Genomic DNA, 25,670 nt, shown 5'->3' with positions numbered 1-25,670 from the left:
AGTGGCTGAAGGAGGTCTCGAGGTGGGGCGGTGGGACCGTCACTGACTAGGCCTAAAACCTGGCCAAACTTGGCCAAAGACCAGCTGTGCGACTCATTGCGGAGTCGAAAGTGAATGCAGGAGCTGGAGTGGTCAGCGGCGTAAGAGTCGGTGTCAAAGGAATAGGAGCTAAAGAACTCGTACGTAAGGGTACGAATGGTAGCCTCCTACATGGTAATCAAACCCGACATACCCGTCCCGTTCAACAAACTACAGACCTCCTCGTAAATGCCTAAGGTCTCTAGGTCAGTCCGCGCAAGGAAACGGGTGGAGGAGAGGGGGCAACGAAGTAAAGAAACTAACCGTGTCCGGTGAGCCTCTGAAGTGAAACGTACCGTGGGCGCTTCGGCATGTGTGTGAGAGCGCCTCTCTCCCGTAATAACATGACCTCGACGGGGCCGGGAAGTGATGGCTAGCCTGCTGGTGTGGTCTCGGTGGCAGCATACCAGGCTGCTGGAAACGGGGCGTCCGTCCACAGTCCAGTAAAGAGAAAGGCCTGGTGGGAGTGAGGGTAATGGCCTGTTAAGCCTGAACCGAGCTCCCGGCTGTGCTAGCCGCGGAGTAAACTGTCCCTGCAGCTGAGACAAGTAAAACAGGTGCTGCAGTGGTGGCCAAGGCAGAGCTAGTGGCAACAGCAGGGACCACTGGCTCGCTCGAAGAAGGGCTGGAGGACGTACTAGTAGAAGAAAGAGAGCTCGCGTCCATCCTGCAAAGTGTCAAGAGGGCATGAATAAGAGAATATGCTGCTAACCGTGGTTAAAACAACCGCTAACCAACATGTGACAGCAAAAAGAATGGCCCTATTAGTCGAAACAATCGACTTCCAGAATGCAAAACCCAGCAATTCCTCAAACATTTCGAATTACAGCATGTGAGTGGTGATAATATGATAAAATAATGACTGCAAAAGGGTTAACACAACATGAAAACCAGAAATTGGGGCATGTATGACTCTGGGCAGTCGAAAATAACCTACTCACGGCGCGAGATTCCTAATAATGCACATCATATAAAGGCGATAGGGGACGGGAAAACAGATAACAGCAGCAAAAGGGTAGTCAAGAACTGCAGTTAAGCATAGCATGGCAGCATAAAACCGTCAGACAGTCGATGAATTCGACTTACAGGAGCCCTAGTCGCGGAAATCGCGCAAAATTCGAAATTTAGCATGCAAGAACAGTGAGGAGTTGCGACAAATATCATCATCAAGCTAATCAAGAGCAATTAAACACAATTTAATCAAATAAAATCAACTAGGCATGGAATTTTCGAGCCCTAATTCAAAATCACCTCAAAAATGCGAATTAAATCAAGAGGAATAGCAAAGAGTGTGATATAAATACTTACTTGATGATGATTGACCTACAAAAAGTAATTAAACTCCAAAAACAGGCAACAATGGCGGAAATTTGATCGACAAAACCGCAAACCCTAATCCCCTTTGAAAACCGTAAAAACGAGCACAAAAGAGGGGAAAATTAAGGGGTTATGGAAGATTAATTAACTAGCAAGAGAATGTAGGTGTTTGATTAGGTGATTTTTGGGCAAGAGATGGGGATTTGGGGGAAATCAATCGCAATTAGGGGAGGAAGTTAGATGGAAATTATAAATGAAATGAAATAAGATTAGGGAATTAAAGAGTTTAAGATAGAAAACTCCCTCGGTCCCTGTTCAATCCACTCGATCGACTGATTTTAAGTCACTCGATCGAGGACTTGTTGATGTCCCCTTACTCGATCGAGTAACAAACCTCTCGATCGAGCAGTTCTGTTGTGGCCCTCCTCGATCGAGTAACAAGATAGCTCGATCGACCCAATTACCATTCGATCGAGTACAAAAAATACTCGATCGAGGGCTTCTTCTCGTTGACTCTTGGATTTCCGTCTTTTCCTCCTCGAAATGCGTGACATTTCCCCAAACCTGCATAAAACATATCCCAAATACCAAATACACAGCAAAATAGTCTATAGTCTTAGTCTATGCTAAAAAGAATTGTCTAAGCTAATTGTCCTAATAAAAACGTAAATAAAGAAATTCAAAAGAAATTCAAAACTTGTCTATTACAATTTGTTACACGGGGCATTTCCCCGTTTAATTCCCATCAGCTGTCAGTAGCCCCTTCGTGGGCTTCTGACTGGAGGACGTCACTTCAGCGATACTGACTGTCCTTTTTGACTTCCATGAACTTGAATTTCTAAGAGGAGGAGGAACATAGTTCGAATCTATGTAGGTTCGAACTGTCTTTGTTCTCGTCGCTCTGTCAGCTTCCTTAGCCTTCTTGGCTACAGTTTGATTGACAATGGTTCCACCCTGTCCTTTGACTGCTCCTTTCTTGCCTTCATCTGTACCTGCAGCAAGGACAACAGACGAATTTTCCTCCTTGTTGCTCTCAATCTGAGGCGGAGAGTCAGCAATAATAGCAATATTCTCCAGACTTTCATCCGGAGTGTCAATAATAGGGTCAACAGAAGAGAGGGCATTGCAAGGCCGAGCTTGCATGGGAGCCCTCCGAATTGGGACGACGAAAAGTCGCTCCTCATCCCCTACCCGGAAGGTCAAAGTCTTCCCCGACATCTATCACCGCACGGCGGTGGACAAAAATGGTCTCCCTAAAATGATAGGGGTATGCACATCTTCGGGGATATCTAGGACGACAAAGTCAACGGGAATAAAGAACTTCCCGATCCTAACAGGTACGTCTTCCGCTACACCTAGTGGCCGTGATAGACTACGGTCGGCCATCCGGGATATCATATTGGTGCAACTCAGCTTTGTCACACCAAGTCTCTTAGCTAGAGACAAAGGTAAAACACTTACGCTAGCGCCTAAATCGCATAGCGCATTGTCAATCAACCGCATACCTATATGACAAGGGATCGAAAAACTACCCGGTCGATTGCTTAATAGGTAGCTTATTTTGAGATAGGGTGACCCCCCATCTCGATCAAGGCTACGGTCTCATTATCATTTATGGTCCTCTTACGTGCTAAAATCTCTTTCATAAATTTCAAGTAAGAAGGTACCTTAGTCGAAGAACTCGATGAACGGCACGGAAACTTCCAAACTCTTCAACAACTCAACAAATTTGCTAAACTGTTGATTAATCTTGGTATTCTCGCGGCCGCCTCGGGAAGGGAACCGTAATTGGAATCTCAAGTCCCTTGTTCCTCGCTTCCAAAGTATCTTCCGGAGCGAGTTCGGTATTCTTTGGGCGCTTCTTACCTCTCGAACGAGGTCTTTCTGTAATTCATCGCTTAAACGAGCACTAGCAGGCTCTCGAATAAGCTTCCGTCATCAATGTTACTCGATCGAGCGGTGTGGTCACTCGATCGAGCTCCTTCTTCAAAGAACATCGATCGATCGAGCAACATCCCTACTCGATCGACCAACCTCGTCTCCCTTTCCATTCGATCGAGCACTGTGCTCACTCGATCGACCAGCTTCCTCACCAATTCCACTCGATCGAGCACCAGTCTTCAGTCGATCGAGTAATTCCTGTGTCGTAGGTCCTTTTCTCCGAATGCAACACTTTTTCATCATCGATATGACTTCCCCCGGGTCTGATTTCTTCATTTCTGGTCCTTCGTAAGAGAGACCGCTTCTCAACTCTATCAAATGCACCGTCTCATTTGGATTCTTGTCATTTTGAGTTGGCAAATGACCGGGCTTCCTGGAGGATTGATTCTCAGCTAATTGCGCAACTTGAGTCTCAAGGGCCTTGAACGCCGTGTCCTTTTGTTGTAATTGCTTAGCAATGGACTGCATCATGGACTTCAACTCACCTATCTCAGTCACCCCACTAGATGACGAGGCACCTTGGTTAGGAGGGTTGAAAGACGGAGGCTTCTGATAGCCTTGTTGCTTCTGGTGTGGAGGAATATAGGGCTGCTGCTGATTTGGAGGAGCGGTGGGATTGAGTACGTTGTTCTGGTTGCTCCACCTCAAATTGGGGTGGATATTCGGCTCATAATGAGTGTTGTTTTGCCTGTAATGTTGAAAGGCAGCACATTGCTCATAAGGACTAGGACAATAATCAGCGACATGTCCATCTACCCCACATCTCGTACAGACGAAAGGACCGTCTGTCATGGCATTAACCTGGTACATCCCTGGCTTGAAAGCTCCCCCTAGCTCATACTTGTCGAACCTAGCAGTAAGGGCTTCTAATGCGGCTACTGAAGAGGATTCAGCAGCTCTTCTTTGGTTTCCTCTTGAATTCCCGTATTCAGCCCTATGAGTGGCTAAATCATCTATTATTTTCCATCCCTTCGTCGGCCCCAAGTTGTCAGAAAATCGACCGTTGGCCGCTGCATCTAATATAGCCCGCTGATCATCATATAAACCATTGTAAAAATGGTTGCACAAACTCCATTTTTCGAAACCGTGGTGTGGTATGGTACGCACTAGTTTCTTAAAACGAAGCCATGCCTCGTGGAAGTTCTCGTCGGGTCCCTGCTTGAAACTGGTTATCTGAGCTCTGATGGCTATGGTTCTCGAAGCAGAGAAATATTTCTTATAAAACGCCAATGCTAGCGAATTCCAATCTGTTATGCCGTGAGCAGCTTTGTCCAAATCCCTGTACCACTCCCTCGCAAAGATCGCGGAGTGAGAAGATGAACATAGTTTCTTTGATTTGGTCGGCTGTCACGCCGGTGGGAGGTGGTATGGAGCAGCGGAATCAATGAAAGTCTCCATATGTTGAGCTGCGTCTTCCTTCGCACTCCCGAACGATTTTTCTCGACCATGCTAATGTAAGAAGGCTTAGGCTCGAACTTCCTAGCATCTCCAGGCAGTTCGAACCCTTTATAAAGATTGTCAGCGATGGGCTCGGAGTGACTAGCAATGGTAGCTTCCTCGGCCATTTCGGGAAATTCTGGGAAAGTGATAGACTCAAGTGAATAGTCGGAAACTGGAGAAGACGGCGGGTTGTCTTCGAAAAGCTCGTTCTCGTAAAAATTACCACGAGAACTAGGCTCTTCCTCTGCCTGTTGTTCGAATAAAAGTCTCCTTTTTACGCGCAGAGATCTCTCAATCTCGGGATCAAAAGGTAGTAGTGGACCACCTTGCGACCTGCGCATAAGACGAAACTACAAACAAGATATGAGAACAGTCTAAGGAACGATGTTCCTTAAACTAAAAAGGAGAATTAAAAATAAAACAGCAAGTAATTGGAACAATTGCCTCCCCGGCAACGGCGCCAAAATTTGACACGTCTGTCGCGTACCTGTCAAAAATAAAACCTAACGGTCTCAACTAAAAATGTAGTAGAGGCAGTCGAGTATCGAATCCACAGGGAGGAATGTAACTACAGCTATCTATTTCTAATCCTATGGTGACAATTGGGTTTGATTAATTCTTGGTTTCTAACTACGGAGTTGAAGGAAGAGAAATAAGGAAAGAGCAATAAAGCAAGAAATGAATTAAACTATCAATAAGAGAGAGGCATGTCGGGAACTCGGTTCACTACGGTAGTTTAACAACTCAGCAGTAAATGACTCAGACGAACTAATTGTGAGACGGATATTAGAAGGTCCTTTCGGTCCACTTCCCACCCTAAAATACCACTAACTTAACTTTCGTCCTCATTAGGGTAGTCTACTGTTTATAGCAGGCCTATTTAGTCCAATCTTTCGATCCAGGATTAATTGTAGCCAGTTTAACAGGTGACATAGAAGCGTGCACTCAACTAGGTCGGTGATTACAGTTATATTGCTATAGTGACAGAGTCTCTTAGTCAATTCGTCTAATTCATTCACTACGTCGTCATTATTCTACCGCAGATCCCCTAATCCCAACATGAAGGGGAATTAGCTACTCATATTCATAACTAATCTAACAGCACATAAAATTCCAGCAGAAGACATAACGAAATAATAATTATAAAGCGCAATAACAGAAATTAGGGCAAGAAATAATGATAACATAAACAAGAATTAAGGGCAACAAAGGGTTAATTATTATTAAGAGAAAGAGGAGATTACAATCTGAGCAATCCGGCGTAAAGAACGACGAAATCCGAGTGCAATAATCCCAAGGTGAAAGCAACATAAAAGTCACAGTAGGTTTTTCTAATATGAAAGATAGTAAAAGAGATAGTCTCAGAGTAAAAAGAGATGCCCAATTAACCTAGTAATCCTCGGTTAAATAGGAAAAGTCTAAGTGTTTATGCGGAAATACTAAAACACGGACTAATTAAGCCCACGAAGTCAAAAGCCTCTCGATCGAGTAGATTAGACTACTCGATCGACCATCACCAAGAGAAACTCCTCGATCGAGCATCGGGAACTCGATCGAGGACTCGGTCATGTGGGATCACTCGATCGAGTAAGTAGTAGCTCGATCGAGTCTTGGGAAGCTTAGGAATCACTCGATAGACCACCAAACAGCTCGATAGACCACCTGGGTCTTCAATTCAGCTCACGTCTTCACCAAAATGCCTCGTAAAGCGTGCAACGACACTTCTAAGTGCAACATCTCACTCTGGAATGGTCCCGTCTCCTCTAAATGCATGCAAAAGGACAGAAAAGAGCATGGTTCCGCTACTTTCGCGATCATTCCTACAAAAAGGACCAAATACACCAAAGTAGCCAATTCGGGGCAAAGTGCTATAAAAATAGCATAGAAATGCATAGAAATACGTGCTGAAATAGGCCAAAAAGACTATACATTAGGCACGTATCATGTCTTTCCAGAGGAGATTCCGGGGTTGCCGCCGAAGAGGGAGATAGGTTTCACGGTTGAGTTGAAACCGGGGATGGGGCCAATCTCTAAGGCACCTACCGGATGGGTCCTAAGGAGTTGGAGGAGCTCAGGAAGCAGTTGAACGATCTGATAGAGAAGGGATACATTAGAACGAGTGTATCACCGTGGGGAGCACCAGTTCTTTTTGTGAAAAAGAAAGATGGGAGTTTGAGGTTGTGCATAGATTACCGAGAGTTGAACCAAGTGACGGTGAAGAACAAGTATCCATTGCCAAGGATAGATGACCTGTTTGATCAGTTGAGTGGTGCAGCAGTCTTTTCCAAGATTGATTTGAGGTCGGGGTACCATCAGGTGAAGATTAGGGAGGTGGACATACCGAAGACAGCTTTCACGTCGAGGTATGGCCATTATGAGTATGTGGTGATGCCTTTTGGATTATCTAATGCACCGGCTGTGTTTATGGATTTGATGAACAGAGTCTTCAGACAGTTTTTGGACAAGTTTGTGGTGGTTTTCATTGATGACATCTTAGTCTATTCCAAGACTAAGGAGGAACATGAGGAGAATCTGAGGATTGTGTTACAGACCTTGAGGGAGCACGAGTTATATGCTAAGTTGTCCAAGTGTGAGTTCTGGTTAGAGAAAGTTGCTTTTCTAGGGCATGTGATCTCTAAGGATGGGGTAGCTGTGGATCCGGCAAAAATTGAGGCAGTGACCAAGTGGGAAGTACCGAAGAATGTAGCTGAGATTCGGAGTTTCTTAGGTTTAGCTGGATACTACAGACGGTTCGGGAAGTATTTCTCTAAGATTGCTAGACCTATGACAGCTTTGACGAGGAAAGAGAACAGGTTTCGTTGGGATGAGAGTTGTGAGACGGCGTTCCAAACATTAAAGGAGCGTTTGACCACAACTCCAATCTTAGCATTGCTTGAAGGGAGTGAGAACTTTGAGGTATATAAAGATGCCTCAAACAATGGGTTAGGATGTGTGTTGATGCAGAACGGTAAATTAATTGCCTATGCTTCTAGGCAATTGAAGCCTTATGAGGAGAATTATCCTACACACGATCTAGAGTTGGGTGCAGTAGTGTTTGCTCTCCAGATTTGGAGACATTACCTTTATGGGGCGACCTTTAAGGTATTTTCATATCACAAGAGTCTCAAGTACATCTTCACTCAAAAGGAGTTGAACATGAGACAAAGGAGGTGGATGGAGTTGATTGGCGATTATGATATGGATATTATCTACCATGAAGGAAAAGCCAATGTTTTTGCTGATGCTTTGAGCAGGAAGAGTGTACATTCTTTATGTACAGCTATATCTTTGATGAGGTTGAGAGATGAGGTGGGGAAGTTTGGGATACATATGATGCAGAGAGGGGATGTCATGGGAAATTTGACAGTGCAGCCTGATCTTTATGATGATATACGAGGTAAACAGGCTTTGGATCCTAAGATGGTAGAGTGGAGAGCTGGAGTAGAGAAAGGGACGGTGTTTAGATTCTCTATTCATTCAGATGGTAGTTTGAGGTTTGATGGGAGGTGGTGTGTCCCTAATGATGAGGAGCTGAAAAAGACAATCATGACAGAGGCACATTGTACACCATATTCGGTACATCCAGGTGGTGACAAGCTGTACAAAGATTTAAAGAACACGTTCTGGTGGCCGGGAATGAATAAAGAAACAGCTGAGTTTGTGGCCCGTTGTTTGACATGCCAAAGAGTTAAAGGGGAACAGCGACGACCACAAGGTAAGATTCGGTCTCTGGAGGTACCTGAGTGGAAGTGGGAATCCTTTTCTATGGATTTTATCGTGGGTTTGCCAAAGAGTCAACAAGGTAACAACATGATATGGATTATAGTGGATCGACTGACCAAGTCAGCTCATTTTGTGCCAATGAAAGATACATGGACTAAAGCACAATTAGCTATGGCTTATCGGAAGAATGTGCTAAAGTTACATGGGGTGCCTAAAGACATAGTATCTGACAGAGATGCGAGGTTTATCTCCAAGTTTTGGAAGGAGTTACAGGAATCTTTGGGAACGACATTGAAGATGAGTACAGCATTTCATTCTGCAACAGATGGTGAGACAGAGAGAACAATCAAGACTCTTGAGGATATGTTACGAGCTTGTGTGATGGACTTTGGTGGTAGCTGGGAACAGAGGTTGGATTTGATAGAGTTTTGTTACAACAACAACTATCACACTAGTATTGGTATGGCACCGTTTGAGGCCTTATATGAGAGGAGGTGAAGGAGTCCGATCTGTTGGGACGATACTGCTGAGGCAGTGGTTTTAGAACCAGCGATGGTACATGACATGGTTGAGCAGGTTAGGATGATTAGGGAGAGGATGAGAGCAGCTCAGGATAGGCAGAAGAGTTATGCAGATCTACATCGCCGGGACATCGAGTTTCAGGTTGGGGACAAGGTTCTTCTGAAAGTGTCTCCTATGCGTGGGGTTACGAGATTTGGGAAGAGAGGCAAGCTGAGTCAGAAGTTCATAGGGCCATATGAGATCCTAGACAGGGTTGGAGAGGTGGCTTACCGTTTGGCTTTACCGTCTTCTTTGGATAGGGTGCATAATGTGTTTCATGTATCTCAGTTGCGGAAGTATGTGTGTGATCCGTCACATGTGTTAGAGGCAGAGAGCATAGAGCTAGATTAGTCCTTGTCTTATGTTGAGGTGCCTAAGCAGATTCTTGACCGGAAGGTTAGGAAGACTAGGAGTGGTGAGACAGTTTTGCTTAAGATCCTTTGGTCTAATCATGAGGTAGAGGATGCTACATAGGAGGCAGAGGAGGCTATGAGAGAGCGTTACCCTTTCCGTTTTGATCAGATATGTATGGTTAAGGGGACATAACCTTTTTCTTTTAGGGGGTAGGAGATGATCGCAAAGAGTTTTTACACCCTTTTTGTGTTGTGTCGGTTTGTTTTGTAGTGGTTTGAGTCGGGTTGAGTTTGGTTGGTAACATGTTTTTATGTTAAGTTTTATGTTGGTTGTTGTGTCGGGAGTGTGGTAGTATGTTTTTGTTTTGTTGTGGTTTGAACTTCGGGGACGAAGTTCTTTTTAAGGAGGGAAGACTGTAATACTATGGTTTCATGAGTCTTTGGGTACTCTATCGAGTGGGCCTTACTCTGTCGAGTAAGGGTGTTTTGGATTTTTAAAATAGTTTCTGTCTGTAGGGTACTCGATCGAGTAGCCTTGATACTCGATCGAGTAGGGGGCACTCGATCGAGTGGCTCGGTTTACGGGTAATATTGTGTCGGGTTTTGTTAATAATGCGAATTAATATATAAACCTTTCCGTCACTTTCATAATACACTTTTATCAAACCTATTACTTCAAAAGAGATTTCAAACTACGTGCTTCGCACCGTTTGCATTATTGACAAATCCCAGAGCTTGGGAGGTCGGAATCTATCGTTCTTTACATCCTTGTGATCCTTGCGTCGAGGGTAAGATCTACGTACCGATTTTATAGTATTTTATTAAAGTTGTTTAAACCCTAATTTGGGGATTTGGGGGGTTTTGTTGGTTTTAATGATTGTTAGTAATTATGTGATCATATGTAAGGAGGAGAATTCGTAGAGGAGGCTTTTTTATAACAGCTGTTGAGATCGTCTGACTATTTTGCATTCCAGGTATGGTTTCCCTACTCAGTATTATTCACATATGTGTTGGTGGTGATCTTTGTTTGTTGAGTATTATCATACGAGTATTGTGACGGTTGTTTACTGCTGGTAGTTATGATTGATTATATCTGTCTGTAGTATTCGGGGTGCATCCCTGGCTGAGTGGGGTCAATTGCGGGAGTGGCTTCACGCCCATTATTCGCCTTCTGTGGAACACGCCACAGAAGGGATGTGCACATTAATGGATTTGGGTTATTCGCTCTATGGTATGAGCGGGGCTTAGGTGGGAACGGCTGCGGTCCCCCACTGGCAGAGTGGAGTAACCTTTTGCGACAGGTGGTCTGGCAGGACTACAAACTTTAGTGTGTAGTCGGTGATGAGGAGTTGATTGTGAAGTTTGGGTTATGTGACGGTTGACATATGTTGGTTTCTGGCTTATAGTAGTTGTGCATGTGTAATTGTGTGACGAAGGCGGTCTTATGCATATCTTTTATGGCCATCTTGATCTGGTTATATCCTGCGTATCCATCCATGAAGGATAGTAATGCGTGATCTGTTGTATTATCCACCAATATGTCGATATGTGGTAGAGGAAAGTCATCCTTAGGACTCGCTTTGGTTAAGTCTCTAAAATCAACACAGACACGGATTCTCCCATCCTTTTTGGGTACGGGTACTATGTTAGCTACCCAGTCTGAGTACTCAGAAACTTTGATGAACCTGACTTTGAACTGTTTATCGACTTCTTCTTTGATCTTGAGAGCCCATTCTGTCCTCATTGGACGAAGCTTCTGTTTCACAGGTTTGAAACCTGGTTTGATTGGGATTCTATGCTCTGCGATGTCCCTGTCGATCCCTAGCATGTCTTTGTAGGACCAAGCAAAAACGTCTTTGAACTCGTGTAGGAGGCCTATGAAACTGGCCCTTTCGGTAGGGCTCAAGGTCGTCCCTATCCTAAGTTCTTGGGGTTCTAGTTCGGTTCCTACGTTGATGGGTTCAGTGTTTTCTATTACTGGTCCCCTTTCCCCTCTTGTACTATTTCTTTGTCTATGTAGGGAGGTATCTCGATTGAGTATGGGTCTAGGTCATCCTCAGTATCATCGTAAATAAAATTGCATTCAAAATAACACGAAGAGTAAGCAGAACCTGATTTATTCATATTAAAGTTTGAGAAAAGTTGAAACAAAGAAGCCATATGATCTGTAGTCAGTGGCGGTAAAGGGACAACCGTTGGGACATTTCCCGAACTACTGCTACTACTTGACACTAGTCTAGGAGAAACAAGGGGAGTGGGAATGACGACAGGAGGAGACTCTATAGGAACTTATCTAGACTTCGACTCTGGCTCTGACTCGAATTCATCGTCTTCTGGTTCTCCTTTGAACATCTCTCCTTCTCCAGTGGTGAGCTTGAAGAATCTTCCTTGATTGTTTGTCCACTTAATCGACTTTCTCCATCCTTTTTGCTGATTGGTGTTGGTTTCTGTGCCCAGTGTGGTACTGATCTCATCTATGATGCTTTCGGCGCTCTTGATTAAGGGAAGATCCTGGAGGTAGACATCTTCCTCGCTATCCGTCCATATCCCATTGATCACCTCTTCTTTTGGGGAGATAAGATGTGAACAATCTAAGGTAGATTCGTCACTTGTAATCATCAGAACTCCAAGAGGATTCTGAGTGTTGTTAGGCTTACCTCCAGGCGGTATTGGTAGGCGACCGTCTTCAATCATGTCTTGAAGTACGTTTTTCAGTTTTTAGCATTTCTCTGTATCATGTCCCTTACCTCTATGGTATTCGCAGTACGAATTCTCATCCCAGAACTTAGATTTCTTTTCTGGTTCGGGTGTAGGGCCTATGGGTTGATGTTTACCCAGTTTCATCAACCTTTTTAGAGCATTGGAATAAGTGTCCCCAAGATTTGTGAATTTCCTTGGTGGGGTACTCTTCTTAGATGGCTCGAGAAGGTTAACTTCATCAGTTTTGCTAGTAGAGCCGTAAGAACGACTTGTTGAGCCTTGATATTCACGACCTACCGTTTTCGACAAGAGCCCTTTACGGATGTCATCTTCGATCCTTTTTCCTAGTACGGTTAAGTCTTTGAAGGTCTTAATGTTTTGGTACCTCAAATGACTTGCATAGATGGGTTTTAGGTTGTCCACGAATTTCTCCACGAGGGTAGCTTCATCTGGACGTTCAACAAGTTGAGTACTAGTCTTCCTCCACCTACTTAGGAAGTCGGTGAAACCTTCTTTGTCATTTTGGGTAAGAACCTCTAATGACTTGGATTTTAGCATTATCCGCATATTGCTTGGCGAACTCAACTGCGGCATCGTCCCAGGTAGCAATTTTCTTGTGCTCTAGAGAATAGAACCATTGTTTTGGGATGGTGTCAAGAGATGTAGGAAAGATCCTTAAGAACATCTCGGGTTTAATGCCTTTGATAGACATGTAATCCTTCAAAGCACGGATATGGTTCAAAGGGTTTTCATGCCCTTTGAATTTATTGATATCCGTCATGTTGAAGTTGGTTGGCAACTTGGAACTCACGGCTTCATATTTGCGATTATTTTCCCTACAAATGTCATCCCCTTTGAGATACATCAATTGTTCCTCCAAGTATTGGAGTCTTTTCTTAGCTGTAGTCATACCTATGGGAGGGTTTTCGTCCCCGAAGTTATTCACAAATTCATCAGACACTTCACTTTCTCAAGGAGGCATCCTCGTTTCCACGGCATATATTCGGCCCTCGATTATGTCAAGGCGATCATACACTTGGTCTTGAGTGACTTAGAGACGAGCTAGTGCGGCTAGGATTTGATCATTACCATTGTGAAGTTGGTTGAAGTTCACGTCGCTTGTTTCAGGCATCTTGGAAACTGGATAAGAGATCGACGACGAATCAAAACACGATCGACCATTCTAGCACACTTACTCGAAAAAGTAATGTTTTGACTCGTGAAGTGGGAGTGTGCCACTTGTGTCAAGTGAGTTTTGAGGAAATGACAAATTTTGGAAATGTTGGTCCTAGTTAACTTTAGTGTAGTTGTAGGAGTGGACTCGAAGTGAGGTTTTGAAATGGGTTTTGAGGCCCGAATTTTGACTCGACAATTGGACAGAGTTTCGACTGGTTTTGCGCTAATATTAGGCCTATGTTTCGAAAAATTTTACATTTTAAAAGAGGGATTTTGATTTTACAAAAATCGTAATGGTTTTGTTTAGAAATGGTGATCACATATGGTATAAAAATTATACAAGCATTATAACAGGATGCTGAGTGCATTTAGAAGGGTTTTGGTTTTAAAGGGTGGGTTGTCATACCGAACAATCAAACCCGATGTCTGTGGAGAGGCTCGTACCAAACAAGAGTAAGGCCGATTCCTAGTCCATTTCCTCCAGTAGTGAGAGTCCTTGATACAAACAAGAGTAAGTACCATGGTATGGATGACGTCAATTGTTATCCATCCTTAGGACCAAATAAGAATTAGGACCGTTTAGACGAGACGATTGGTCGAATGGGTTGGGTTGGGCCTAGGAAGGCCGAATGAAACGATCTAGGAAGACCGAGTTATGAAAACCGACAATTGTCTTGTACAAACTATTCCCTAAACTTGTTCAAGTTTCACCCTTTTGGCTACACGTAAGTGTATTATCCCCAGGGTACTTGGTGGAAAAGCTCAAGAACAAACTTTAAAATGAACTAACCTATGATTTGTGTAATTTCTTACCCTCTTCCTATTTAATCTAATTCTCTTTTGTAGATCTCTTTTTACCATGTTTGTTCTTGTTTTATCTTTAGTTATTGCTTTATTTATTGTTATGCTTAGCTAATTTCTCTATTGCTAGGATTAGGGGAGCCATGATAGTGAAATAATGATGCTTTAATTGGTTTAGGAGGTTTACATGTGAGAATTGTTTTATAGCAATATAACTGTAATTATTAGGTTGAATGCATGCAACTGAAGTAATTAAACTGGTTAAATTCAGACCTAGATCGGAAGATTGGAATGAACAAACCTGCTATGAACAACAAACTACTCTAATGAGGGCGGAAGCTAAGGTAGTAGTATTTTAAGGCGGATAGCGGACCGGAAGGACCTTTCCTTTACCCTTCTCACATCAGACCGACTGACCTACCTTTAGCTGATTTGTGTAATATCATGGTGAATCGACATCCTGGCATCCTTCTCTCTATTTGATCTCAACCATTTTCACTCTTGCCATTTTAATTGTTATTTCTTTAGTTTAGTCAAAACAACTCAAACCCCCAATCTGTGACCGAATACGGACTGAATAACAAGTAGATAGTGACCGCCTCTATGTGGATATGATACCCGACTTACCTCTGCTGCATAAGTTTAGGCTGGTTGGTTTTATTTTTGATAGGGTTGTGACAGCCGTGTCAAATTTTGGCGTCGTTGCCGGGGAGGCAACTATCTTATCTGCTTATTTTATTTTTGTCTGTCTTTAGCCTCAAGGAATTTATTCCTTGAGGCCGTTCTCATATTTTCTTCTAGTTTTATTTTGATAGGTCCTACAGGTCCTACCTAGACAAGATTCTAGGAGAAAGAGCATCAAAAGGAAGGCTTGAGTACCTTTAATCCTTCTACCAAGATGTCTAGCGTCTCCAGAATTATAGCATAATTAGAAGCTCAGAATGTAAGATCTGACAAGCTGGAGAGTAGACAATCTTGGGATGGTCCACCTCAGTTCCATACTATGGCGCAACAGGTGGTCTTCTGTGAGAGATGTGGTGCTGCGGGGCATAATGGTGTTATTTGTTTGGCGGAGAACGAAGAAGTCTATGCGTTTAAGCAGTGTAGACAAGCTAGTCATTCCTTTGCACATATGCCACCATATCCGTTTCAGCAACTAGGCAATCAAAAGCCTTCATTTATTTGGCCACCGCAACAACAAACTCCTCCTCCTACTAAAAAGAATGATGAGATTGCTGAATTGACGTCTATAGTAAAGGCACTTGCACTACAAGTGCAAGAAATTATACAAACTAAAGACGCCATTATCAAGAGACTTGAGACTCAGTTGGCTCAAGTCATTGCCGAGTAAAGTTCTAGGCAACCCGAGATAGTTTATGCTGTTCGCACCAGGATTGATCCTCCCTATGAAGGACCTGTTGCCTATTGTTGATACCGATATTTATGAATCGGAGACTAAAGTTACTGTTCATAAGAAAGCGTCTTTTGTCAATTCAAGTGCCATCACGACAAAGGAATTCGATCGAACATATATTGGTGTTCGATCGAACAATATGGAGGAAGATTCACTCGGTCGACCAGATGCTGGTGTTCGATCGAGCACTGCTGAGTAAGAAGACTTCGATCGAACGGTTCGATCGAGTGGTTTTGGCGAGGAAACACCTCGATCGAATACAGTTCCTTCTCGATCGAATTTATTAGCTATGTACAGCGTTGATTCGTCACTTACGCCTATTCCGGGTGACGACGAGAAGGTAATTGAAGACCAATCTTATCTAACTGGAGGTAATGTTATTCCTTCTGTTGAACTCAATGTGATCCCTTTTATTCCTTCCGTTAAATCATATATTGCTGTTGATTTGACGCCTCCGCCCCAGTTTGGGAGCAAGTTGGAGGAATATCGTCTTGTTTCTTCTTATACACGTCTTGATAGGTAAGAAGACCCGGGAGGAGGATTTGAAGACTCGATACCACATAAGAAGAAGGCGAGTGATAAGGCCAAGAAAGGTGGTGGTGTGGTTGATGCTGTAGAGAGTCGTTGTTCCTCCAATGATGTCCTGTGGCGACCAAAAGTCAAAATCATAAATGCCGAAGGGACTTCATTTACTTAGAAGCCTTGTTGTGGGTCATTGATTTGCGTAGGTCGATGAAGAAGAGAAGGTCGAGTTGGGACCTATCTGAAACTAGCGCTGATCGGGAGGCAACCCGGAGTATAAAAATTTTCAGTTGTTTTTCAAACATTTCAGTTTTGTTGAACTTGTGATAATTGGTTTTCAGACGATAAACTGGAAAGTTTAGGCTTGTTTTGTCAGTCCTATGGGCGTTTATTGCGTGCTTGCAGGTGCCTCAATTGGAGCCTAGGTGTTCGTGCATAGGCAACTACTCGATCGAGTACTTTATCTTCTCGATCGAGTACCCTAGGATGAAGACTTCTCGATCAAGTGACTTTATTCCCTCGATCGAGCACTTTCGCGGCCATTTCTACTCGATCGAGTACTTTGTCCTCTCGATCGAGTTCACTTGCTTTGATTTGCTTCCCGTGATGTTGTAATGGAGCTATTAGCGACCTCCCATGTTGCTGGCTGGTTTGAGGAGGTCCCTACTTCGCGTGTTCTTGTAAGTTTTCCGAGCTTCATTATTCTTTTCAGTTTTTATTCCGTTTCGCTATTTTTGGGTACAATGAGGGCATTGTACAGTTTGGTTTGGGGAGGGTATATGCATCCATATCTGTGTCTGCATATTGTTTTTATTACATTTCTGTTATCACGTTTAATTTTTGTATGCATTGTTTTTTATTTTTATAAAAATCAAAAATCCCATAAAAAATTAAAATATTTCAAAAATCAATAATTCACATTTATTTTTGCATATAGGTTAAGTCGGAACGGTGTATTTCGATGATGAAATTGCACTATAATTTGTCTTTTTGCTTAAGCCTTGCATAAACTGATATCTTTTTAGCACTGTCTTATTGCATAATCTACGAGTTAATGTTAAAATTTAGCTGAACGAATAGACTTGACCTGAGATTTTGGCAACATACTTACAATTTCTAAGAGTTTTAGAGCCTTAAAACTGGTGTCATTCATGACCAGTTCATGTAGGATTGTGAGTAGTTACTCCTTGCATAGCATGTATCATTAATTTGCACAAGTATGAAATTCCATTGCTTTTTGCCTGCATACATTCGGGTTAGTGGTTGGTGTCACATGCAGAGAGGTGCTTATATTCCGTTTCTTCCATTTTTACCCATTAAACTCCACATTTAGCCAAATTTGCCTTTTGACCCTTAACTACATCCCAAATTTAGCTTGCCCTGTCAAGCTAGTTTAGTGATTGTTTTTGCAGTATGTTGTTTATTGAGCCGAATTTGGTTTGTATTGATAATCGGGAGTTGTTAATATGGAGAAAGAGGATGATTATGAAATTATGAAAAGAAAAAAAAAGTTGAAAAAGAAAGAAAATCACAAAAAACTGAAAAAAACAGAAAAAGATGAAAAAAAAAAGAATTTGATTGTTGACGGTTTTCGCTCCTATATTCTTATTCTATATCTTATGAGGAGTATTTATTGTTGACGGTTTTCGCTCCTATATTCTTATTCTATATCTTATGAGGAGTATTTATTTGGTTTAGTGAGTTTGTATGCCAATTAAGGGCGTTGTGCTTAATTTTTGATGGATTAAGAATCGGATATTGTTTAATTTCGCTCTAATTAGGTAGCTAGCTTGGCTTATTACCTCACATATCCAAAAAAAATTTGCCCTTCTTACCCATTGCCTCACTTTTCCAAACTTTTGTAAGCATTCGGCATATGACAGGACCTTGATTGGATGGAATGTATGTGTACGGTAGCTAGAATTGTTTATCATATTAGATTGCATGCATGTTTATGTGGGTCGTAGTTAGGTGAGCGACTTCTTATTCTTTCTCTCTTACATATACTTGCTTACCCTTTGCTCCATGAGAGAAGAGTGGCCCGTGAGAGTCAATTATCAAAGGTCTTGCAAGGTCGACGGTTCAGCTTTATTATAGACATCTTATAACTTGTTTGCATTTGACAGGTTTTGCTATAAGTGTCAGTTTGCTTGCATTAAATTGGTTTAAGTGAGCATTTGTAGCTAGCTCTGAGTTTTTATTCCGTTCCATTAGTTAGTTGCATATAATTTGCTTTATTATAGACATCTTATAATTTGTTTGCATTTGACAGTTTTTGCTATAAGTGTCAGTTTGCTTGCATTAAATCGGTTTAAGTGGGCATTTGTAGCTAGCTCTGAGTTTTTATTCTGTTCCATTAGTTAGTTGCATATAATTTTCTTGGGGACAAGAAAAGGTTTGGTTTGGGGAGATTTGATGCGTGCATTTTATATAGCCTTTTTAAGTCTTATTTGCACGCATTTCTATGCATATTTCGTAGTATTAAGCTACAAATGTCCCCCGAATTGTCTACTTTGGTTTTTCTTTTCCTATTTTTAGTTATGAACCGGAGAGGAGCATAATCAAGCTTAGAACATGTCTCTATGCATGCATTTAGGAGAAGAGTTGAGTTGGAGTTTGGAAACTACTAATTTGTGATGTGCGTAGAAGTAAGGTAGCTAGGCGAGCAAAGGAAGAGCTTCAAATTACTAGTGCCTATTTTGAAGAGCCATATCTGTAGTTCTACAATATATATATTCAAGTGATTTCAATTAGATATGAAAGCTTATCCTCTTAGGTTTCCAACTCCATGAAAATCGCTTGTTTCCGACAAGTAACGAAGAAATGGTGGCCGTTTGAATTTTAGTGCGCGAAGCAGGAATTACGCGCTGAAACCGCTCGATCGAGTACCTTAGGGCTCGGTTGAGTAATTTATGTGTTCGATCGAGTACTTTAAACCTCTCGATTGATTACCTTCATTCTTGCTATCCTCAATCAAGTAGAGGAAGTCCTCGATCGAGAGGTTTTGCTATGAAGTTGTTTGATCGAGAAAAATCAAACTGCTCGATCGACTACTTTTCTATTTGAACGCGAGATTTTATCGCGTGAACTTATTTATTTTATTCTATTAGGTTGCATGTTGAATAATAGACATCTTTCCTATATAAAGGAAAGACGTCATTAGGTTTAGGCATCTCTTTCATATCTCTTAAACCCTTCTTCTACTCCTTCAGTTTTGAACGTTGCTTTAGATTTTCCAGGTCTACATTTGTGTAATTTCTTACCCTCTTCCTATTTAATCTAATTCTCTTTTTCACATCTCTTTTTACCATGTTTGTTCTTGTTTTATATTTCGTTATTGTTTTATTTATCGTTATGCGTAGCTAATTTCTCTATTGCTAGGATTAGGGGAGCCATGATTATGAAATAATGATGCTTTAATTGGTTTAGGGGGTTTAGATGTGAGAATTATTTTATAGCAATATAACTATAATTATTAGGTTGAATGCATGCAACTGAAGTAATGAAACTGGTTAAATTAAGACCTAGATCGGAAGATTGGAATGAACAGATCTGCTATGAACAATAGACTACTCTAATGAGGGCAGAAGCTAAGTTAGTAGTATTTTAGGGCGGATAGCGGACCTGAAGGACCTTTCCTTTACCCTTCTCATATCAGACCGACTGACCTACCTTTAGCTTATTTGTGTAATATCATGGTGAACCGACATCCTGGCATCCTTCTCTCTATTTGATCTCAACCCTTTTCACTCTTGCCATTTTAATTGTTATTGCTTTAGTTTAGTCAAAACAACTCAAACCCCCAATCTGTGACCGTAGACAGACTGAATAACAAGTAGATAGTGACCGCCTCTCTGTGGATATGATACCTGACTTACCTCTGCTGCATAAGTTTACGCCGGTTGGTTTTATTTTTGATAGGGTTGTGACAGCCATGTCAAATTTTGGTGTCGTTGTCGGGGAGGCAACTATCTTATTTTCTTGTTTTATTTTTGTCTTTCTTTAGCCTCAAGGAATTTATTCCTTGAGGCTGTTCTCATATTTTATTCTAGTTTTGTTTTGATAGGTTCTACAGGTCCTACCTAGACAGGATTCTAGGAGAAAGAGCATCAAAGGGAAGGCTTGAGTACCTTTGATCCTTCTACTAAGATGTCTAGCGTCACCAGAATTTTAGCATAATTTGAAACTCAGAATGTAAGATCTGACAAGCTGGAGAGTAGACAATCTTGGGATGGTCCACCTCAGTTCCATACTATGGCGCAACAGGTGGTCTACTGTGAGAGATGTGGTGCTGCGGGGCACAATGATGTTATTTGTTTGGCGGAGAACGAAGAAGTCTATGGGTTTAAGCAGCGTAGACAAGCTAGTCATTCCTTTGCACATATGCCACCATATCCGTTTTAGCAACTAGGCAATCAAAAGCCTCCATTTATTTGGCCACCGCATCAAAAAACTCCTCCTCCTGCTAAAGAGAATGAAGAGATTGCTGAATTGACGTCTATAGTAAAGGCACTTGCACTACAAGTACAAGAGATTATGCAAACTAAAGAAGCCATTATCAAGAGACTTGAGCCTCAGTTGGCTCAAGTCATTGCCGAGTAAAGTTCTAGGTAATCCGAGACAGTCTATGATGTTCACACCAGGATTGATCCTCCCTATGAAGGACCTGAGTTGCCTATTATTGATACCAATATTTATGAATCGGAGACTAAAGTTACTGATTATAGGGAAGCGTCTTTTGTCAATTCAAGTGTCGTCACGATAGAGGAATTCGATCGAACATATATTGGTGTTCGATCGAACAATTTGGAGGAAGATTCACTCGATCGACCAGATGTTGGTGTTCGATCGAGCACTGCTGAGGAAGAAGACTTCGATCGAACGGTTCGATCGAGTAGTTTTGGCGATAAAACGCCTCGATCGAGTACAGTTCCTTCTCGATCGAATTTATTAGCTATGGACAGTGTTGATTCGTCACTTATGCCCATTCCGGGGGACGAGGAGCAGGTAATTGAAGACTAATCTTATCTAACTGGAGGTAATGATATTCCTTCTGTTGAACTCAATGGGATCCCTTTTATTCCTTCCATTAAATCTTATACTGCTGTTGATTTGACGCCTGTGCCCCAGTTTGGGAGTAAGTTGGAGGAATATCATCATCTTTCTTCTAATACAGGTCTTGATAGGTTAGAAGACCCGGGAGGAGGATTTGAAGACTCGATCCCACATAAGAAGAAGGCGAGTGATAAGGCCAAGAAAGGTGGTTGAGTGGTTGATACTGTAGAGAGTCGTTGTTAATGCTGTCCTGTGGCGACCAAAAGTCAAAATCATGGATGCCGAAGGGACTTCATTTAGTCAGAAGCCTTGTTGTGGGTCATTAATTTGCATAGGTGGATGAAGAAGAGAAGGTCGAGCTGGGACCTATCTGAAACTAGCGCTGACCGGGAGGCAACCCGGAGTTTAAAAATTTTCAGTTGTTTTTCAAACATTTCAGTTTTGTTGAACTTGTGATAATTTGTTTTCAGACGATAAACTGGAAAGTTTAGGCTTGTTTTGTCAGTCCTATGGGCGTTTATTGTGTGCTTGCAGGTGCATAGACAACTACTCGATCTAGTACTTTATCTTCTCGATCGAGTACCCTAGGATGAAGACTTCTCGATCAAGTGACTATATTCCCTCGATCGAGCACTTTCGCGGCCATTTCTACTCGATCGAATTCACTTGCTTTGATTCGCTTCCCGTGATGTTGTTATGGAGCTATTTGCGACCTCCCATGTTGCTGGCTGGTTTGAGGGGGTCCCTACTTCGCGTGTTCTTGTAAGTTTTCCGAGCTTCATTCTTCTTTTCAGTTTGTATTCCCTTTCCCTATTTTTGGGTATAATGAGGGCATTGTACAGTTTGGTTTAGGGAGGGTATATGCATCCATATCTGTGTCTGCATATTGTTTATTGCATTTCTGTTATCACGTTTAATTTTTATATGTATTGTTTTTTATTTTTATAAAAATCAAAAATCCCATAAAAATTTAAAATATTTCAAAAAATCAATAATTCACGTTTATTTTTGCATATAGGTTAAGTCGGAACGGTGTATTTCGATGATGAAATTGCACTATAATTTGTCTTTTTGCTTAAGCCTTGCATAAACTGGTATCTTTTTAGCACTGTCTTATTGCATAATCTACGAGTTAATGTTAAAATTTAGCTGAACGAATAGACTTGACCTGAGATTTTGGTATCCTACTAACAATTTCTAAGAGTTTTAGAGCCTTAAAACTGGTGTCATTCATGACCAGTTCATGTAGGATTGTGAGAAATTACTCCTTGCATAGCATGTATCATTAATTTGCACAAGTATAAAATTCAATTGTTTTTTGCCTGCATACATTCGGGTTAGTGGTTGGTGTCACATGAAGGGAGGTGCATATATTCCTTTTCTTCCATTTCTACCCATTAAACTCCACATTATCCAAATTTGCCTTTTGACCCTTAACTACATCTTAAATTTAGCCTGCCCTGTCTAGCTAGTTTAGTGATTGTTTTTGCGGTATGTTGTTTATTGAGCCGAATTTGTTTTGTATTGATAATCGGGAGTTGGTAATATGGAGAAAGAGTATGATTATGAAATTATGAAAAGAAAAAAAAAAGTTGAAAAAGAAAGAAAATCACAAAAAACCGAAAAAAAAAGAAAAAGATGAAAAAAAAAGAATTTGATTGTTGACGGTTTTCGCTCCTATATTCTTATTCTATATCTTATGAGGAGTATTTATTTGGTTTAGTGAGTTTGTATGCCAATTAAGGGCATTGTGCTTAATTTTTGATGGATTAAGAATCCGATATTGTTTAGTTTCACTCTATTTAGGTAGCTAGCTTGGCTTATTACCCCACATATCCAAAAATGTTTTGCCCTTCTTACCCATTGCCTCACTTTTCCCAGCTTTTGTAAGCATTCGGCATGTGACATGACCTTGATTGGATGGAATGTATGTGTACGGTAGCTAGAATTGTTTATCATATTAGATTGCATGCATGTTTATGCGGCTCGTAGTTAGGTGAGCGACTTCTTATTCTTTCTCTCTGACATATACTTGCTTACCCTTTGCTCCATGAGAGAAGCATGGACCGTGAGAGTCCATTATCAAAGGTCTTGCAAGGTTGACGGTTCATCTTTATTATAGACATCTTATAACTTGTTTGCATTTGACAGGTTTTTCTATAAGTGTCAGTTTGCTTGCATTAAATTGGTTTAAGTGAGCATTTGTAGCTAGCTCTGAGTTTTTATTCCGTTCCATTAGAAAGTTGCATATAATTTGCTTTATTATAGACATCTTATAACTTGTTTGCATTTGACAGTTTTTGCTATAAGTGTCAGTTTGCTTGCATTAAATCGGTTTAAGTGGGCATTTGTAGCTAGGTCTGAGTTTTTATTCTGTTCCATTAGTTAGTTGCATATAATTTTCTTGGGGACAAGAAAAGGTTTGGTTTGGAGAGATTTGATGCGTGCATTTTATATAGCCTTTTTAAGTCTTATTTGCACGCATTTCTATGCATATTTCGTAATATTAAGCTACAAATGTCCTCCGAATTGTCTACTTTGGTTTCTCTTGTCCTATTTTTAGTTATGAAATGGAGAGGAGCATAATCAAGCTTAGAACATGTCCATATGCATGCATTTAGGAGAAGATTTGAGTCGGAGTTTGGAAACTCCTAATTTGTGATGCGCGTAGAAGTAAGGTAGCTAGGCGAGCAAAGGAAGAGCTTCAAATTACTAGTGCCTATTTTGAAGAGCCATATCTCGAGTTCTACAACTGATATTCAAGTGATTTCAATTAGATATGAAAGCTTATCCTCTTAGTTTCCAACTCCATGAAAATTGCTTGTTTCCGACAAGTAACGAAGAAATGGCGGCCGTTTGAAGTTTAGTGCGCGAAGCAGGAATTACGCGCTGAAACCACTCGATCGAGTACCTTAGGGCTCGGTCGAGTAATTTTGCTGTTTGATCGAGTACTTTAAACCTCTCGATTGACTACCTTTATTCTTGCTATCCTCAATCGAGTAGAGGAAGTCCTCGATCGAGAGGTTTTGCTTTAAAGTTGTTCGATCGAGAAAAATCAAACTGGTCGATCGACTACTTGTCTATCTTAATGCGAGATTTTATCGCGTGAACTTATTTATTTTATTCTATTAGGTTGCGTGTTGAATAATAGACATCTTTCCTATATAAAGGAAAGACGTCATTAGGTTTAGGCATCTCTTTCATATCTCTTAAACCCTTCTTCTACTCCTTCAGTTTTGAACGTTGCTTTAGATTTTCCAGATCTACATTTGTGTAATTTCTTACCCTCTTCCTATTTAATCTAATTCTCTTTTTCACATCTCTTTTAACCATGTTTGTTCTTGTTTTATATTTCGTTATTGTTTTATTTATCGTTATGCGTAGCTAATTTCTCTATTGCTAGGATTAGGGGAGCCATGATAGTGAAATAATGATGCTTTAATTGGTTTAGGAGGTTTAGATTTGAGAATTGTTTTATAGCAATATAACTATAATTATTAGGTTGAATTCATGCAACTGAAGTAATTAAACTGGTTAAATTCAGACCTAGATCGGAAGATTGGAATGAACGGACCTGCTATGAACAATATACTACTCTAATGAGGGTAGAAGCTACGTTAGTAGTATTTTAGGGCGGATAGCAGACCGGAAGGACCTTTCCTTTACCCTTCTCATATCAGACCGACTGACCTACCTTTAGCTGATTTGTGTAATATCATGGTGAACCGAGATCCTCGCTTCCTTCTCTCTATTTGATCTCAACCCTTTTCACTCTTACCATTTTAATTGTTATTGCTTTAGATTAGTCAAAATAACTCAAACCCCCAATCTGTGACCGTAGACAGACTGGATAACAAGTAGATAGTGACCGCCTCTCTGTGGATACGATACCCGACTTACCTCGGCTACATAAGTTTAGGCCGTTTGGTTTTATTTTTGATAGGGTTGCAAAAGCCGTGTCAAGTAATATTTTTATCACTAAAAATATCAAGAGTATTTGGAAAAAATTCCAAAATACGAGAAATAATGAAATATTGAATCATATGATATAAGATCTATATTATAAAAAAACTTCTACTTCTTGAATAAATACAAATCGACTAAGATTTTGATACCAATGTACACGTACAAATTATGTATCAAATATGTAGTCACCTTACATAATACGGACACAGTTCAACTTTGTCCAGAACTCGTCAGTCATTGAGAGAAAGTAAACACTCAGATGTCAATTATCATTAATTAATCCAATTTCTAGACGTAGTTTAGCAAAACGTTCACTAGCTAAAGGCTTGGTAAATATATCGACCTTTTGATCGTCAGTAGGACAAAAGATCAATTCAATGTTTCCTTTTTCGACTTGGTCTCTAAGAAAATGATGACGAATATCTATATATTTAGTTCTAGAATGTTGGGCAAGATTTTTGGAAATAGCAATTGTGCTAATATTATCACAATAAATTGGTATGCATGCAAAAATCACCCCATAATCACGTAATTGTTGTTTAAGCCAAAGTAATTCAGAACATACCAATGATGACGCAGTGTACTCACTTTCAGTTGTAGATAATGCAATCGTGGCTTGTTTT

Source organism: Silene latifolia, chromosome X, assembly GCF_048544455.1.
Source record: "Silene latifolia isolate original U9 population chromosome X, ASM4854445v1, whole genome shotgun sequence".
Classification (NCBI taxonomy): Eukaryota; Viridiplantae; Streptophyta; class Magnoliopsida; order Caryophyllales; family Caryophyllaceae; genus Silene; species Silene latifolia.
This window is presented reverse-complemented; position numbering follows the sequence as displayed.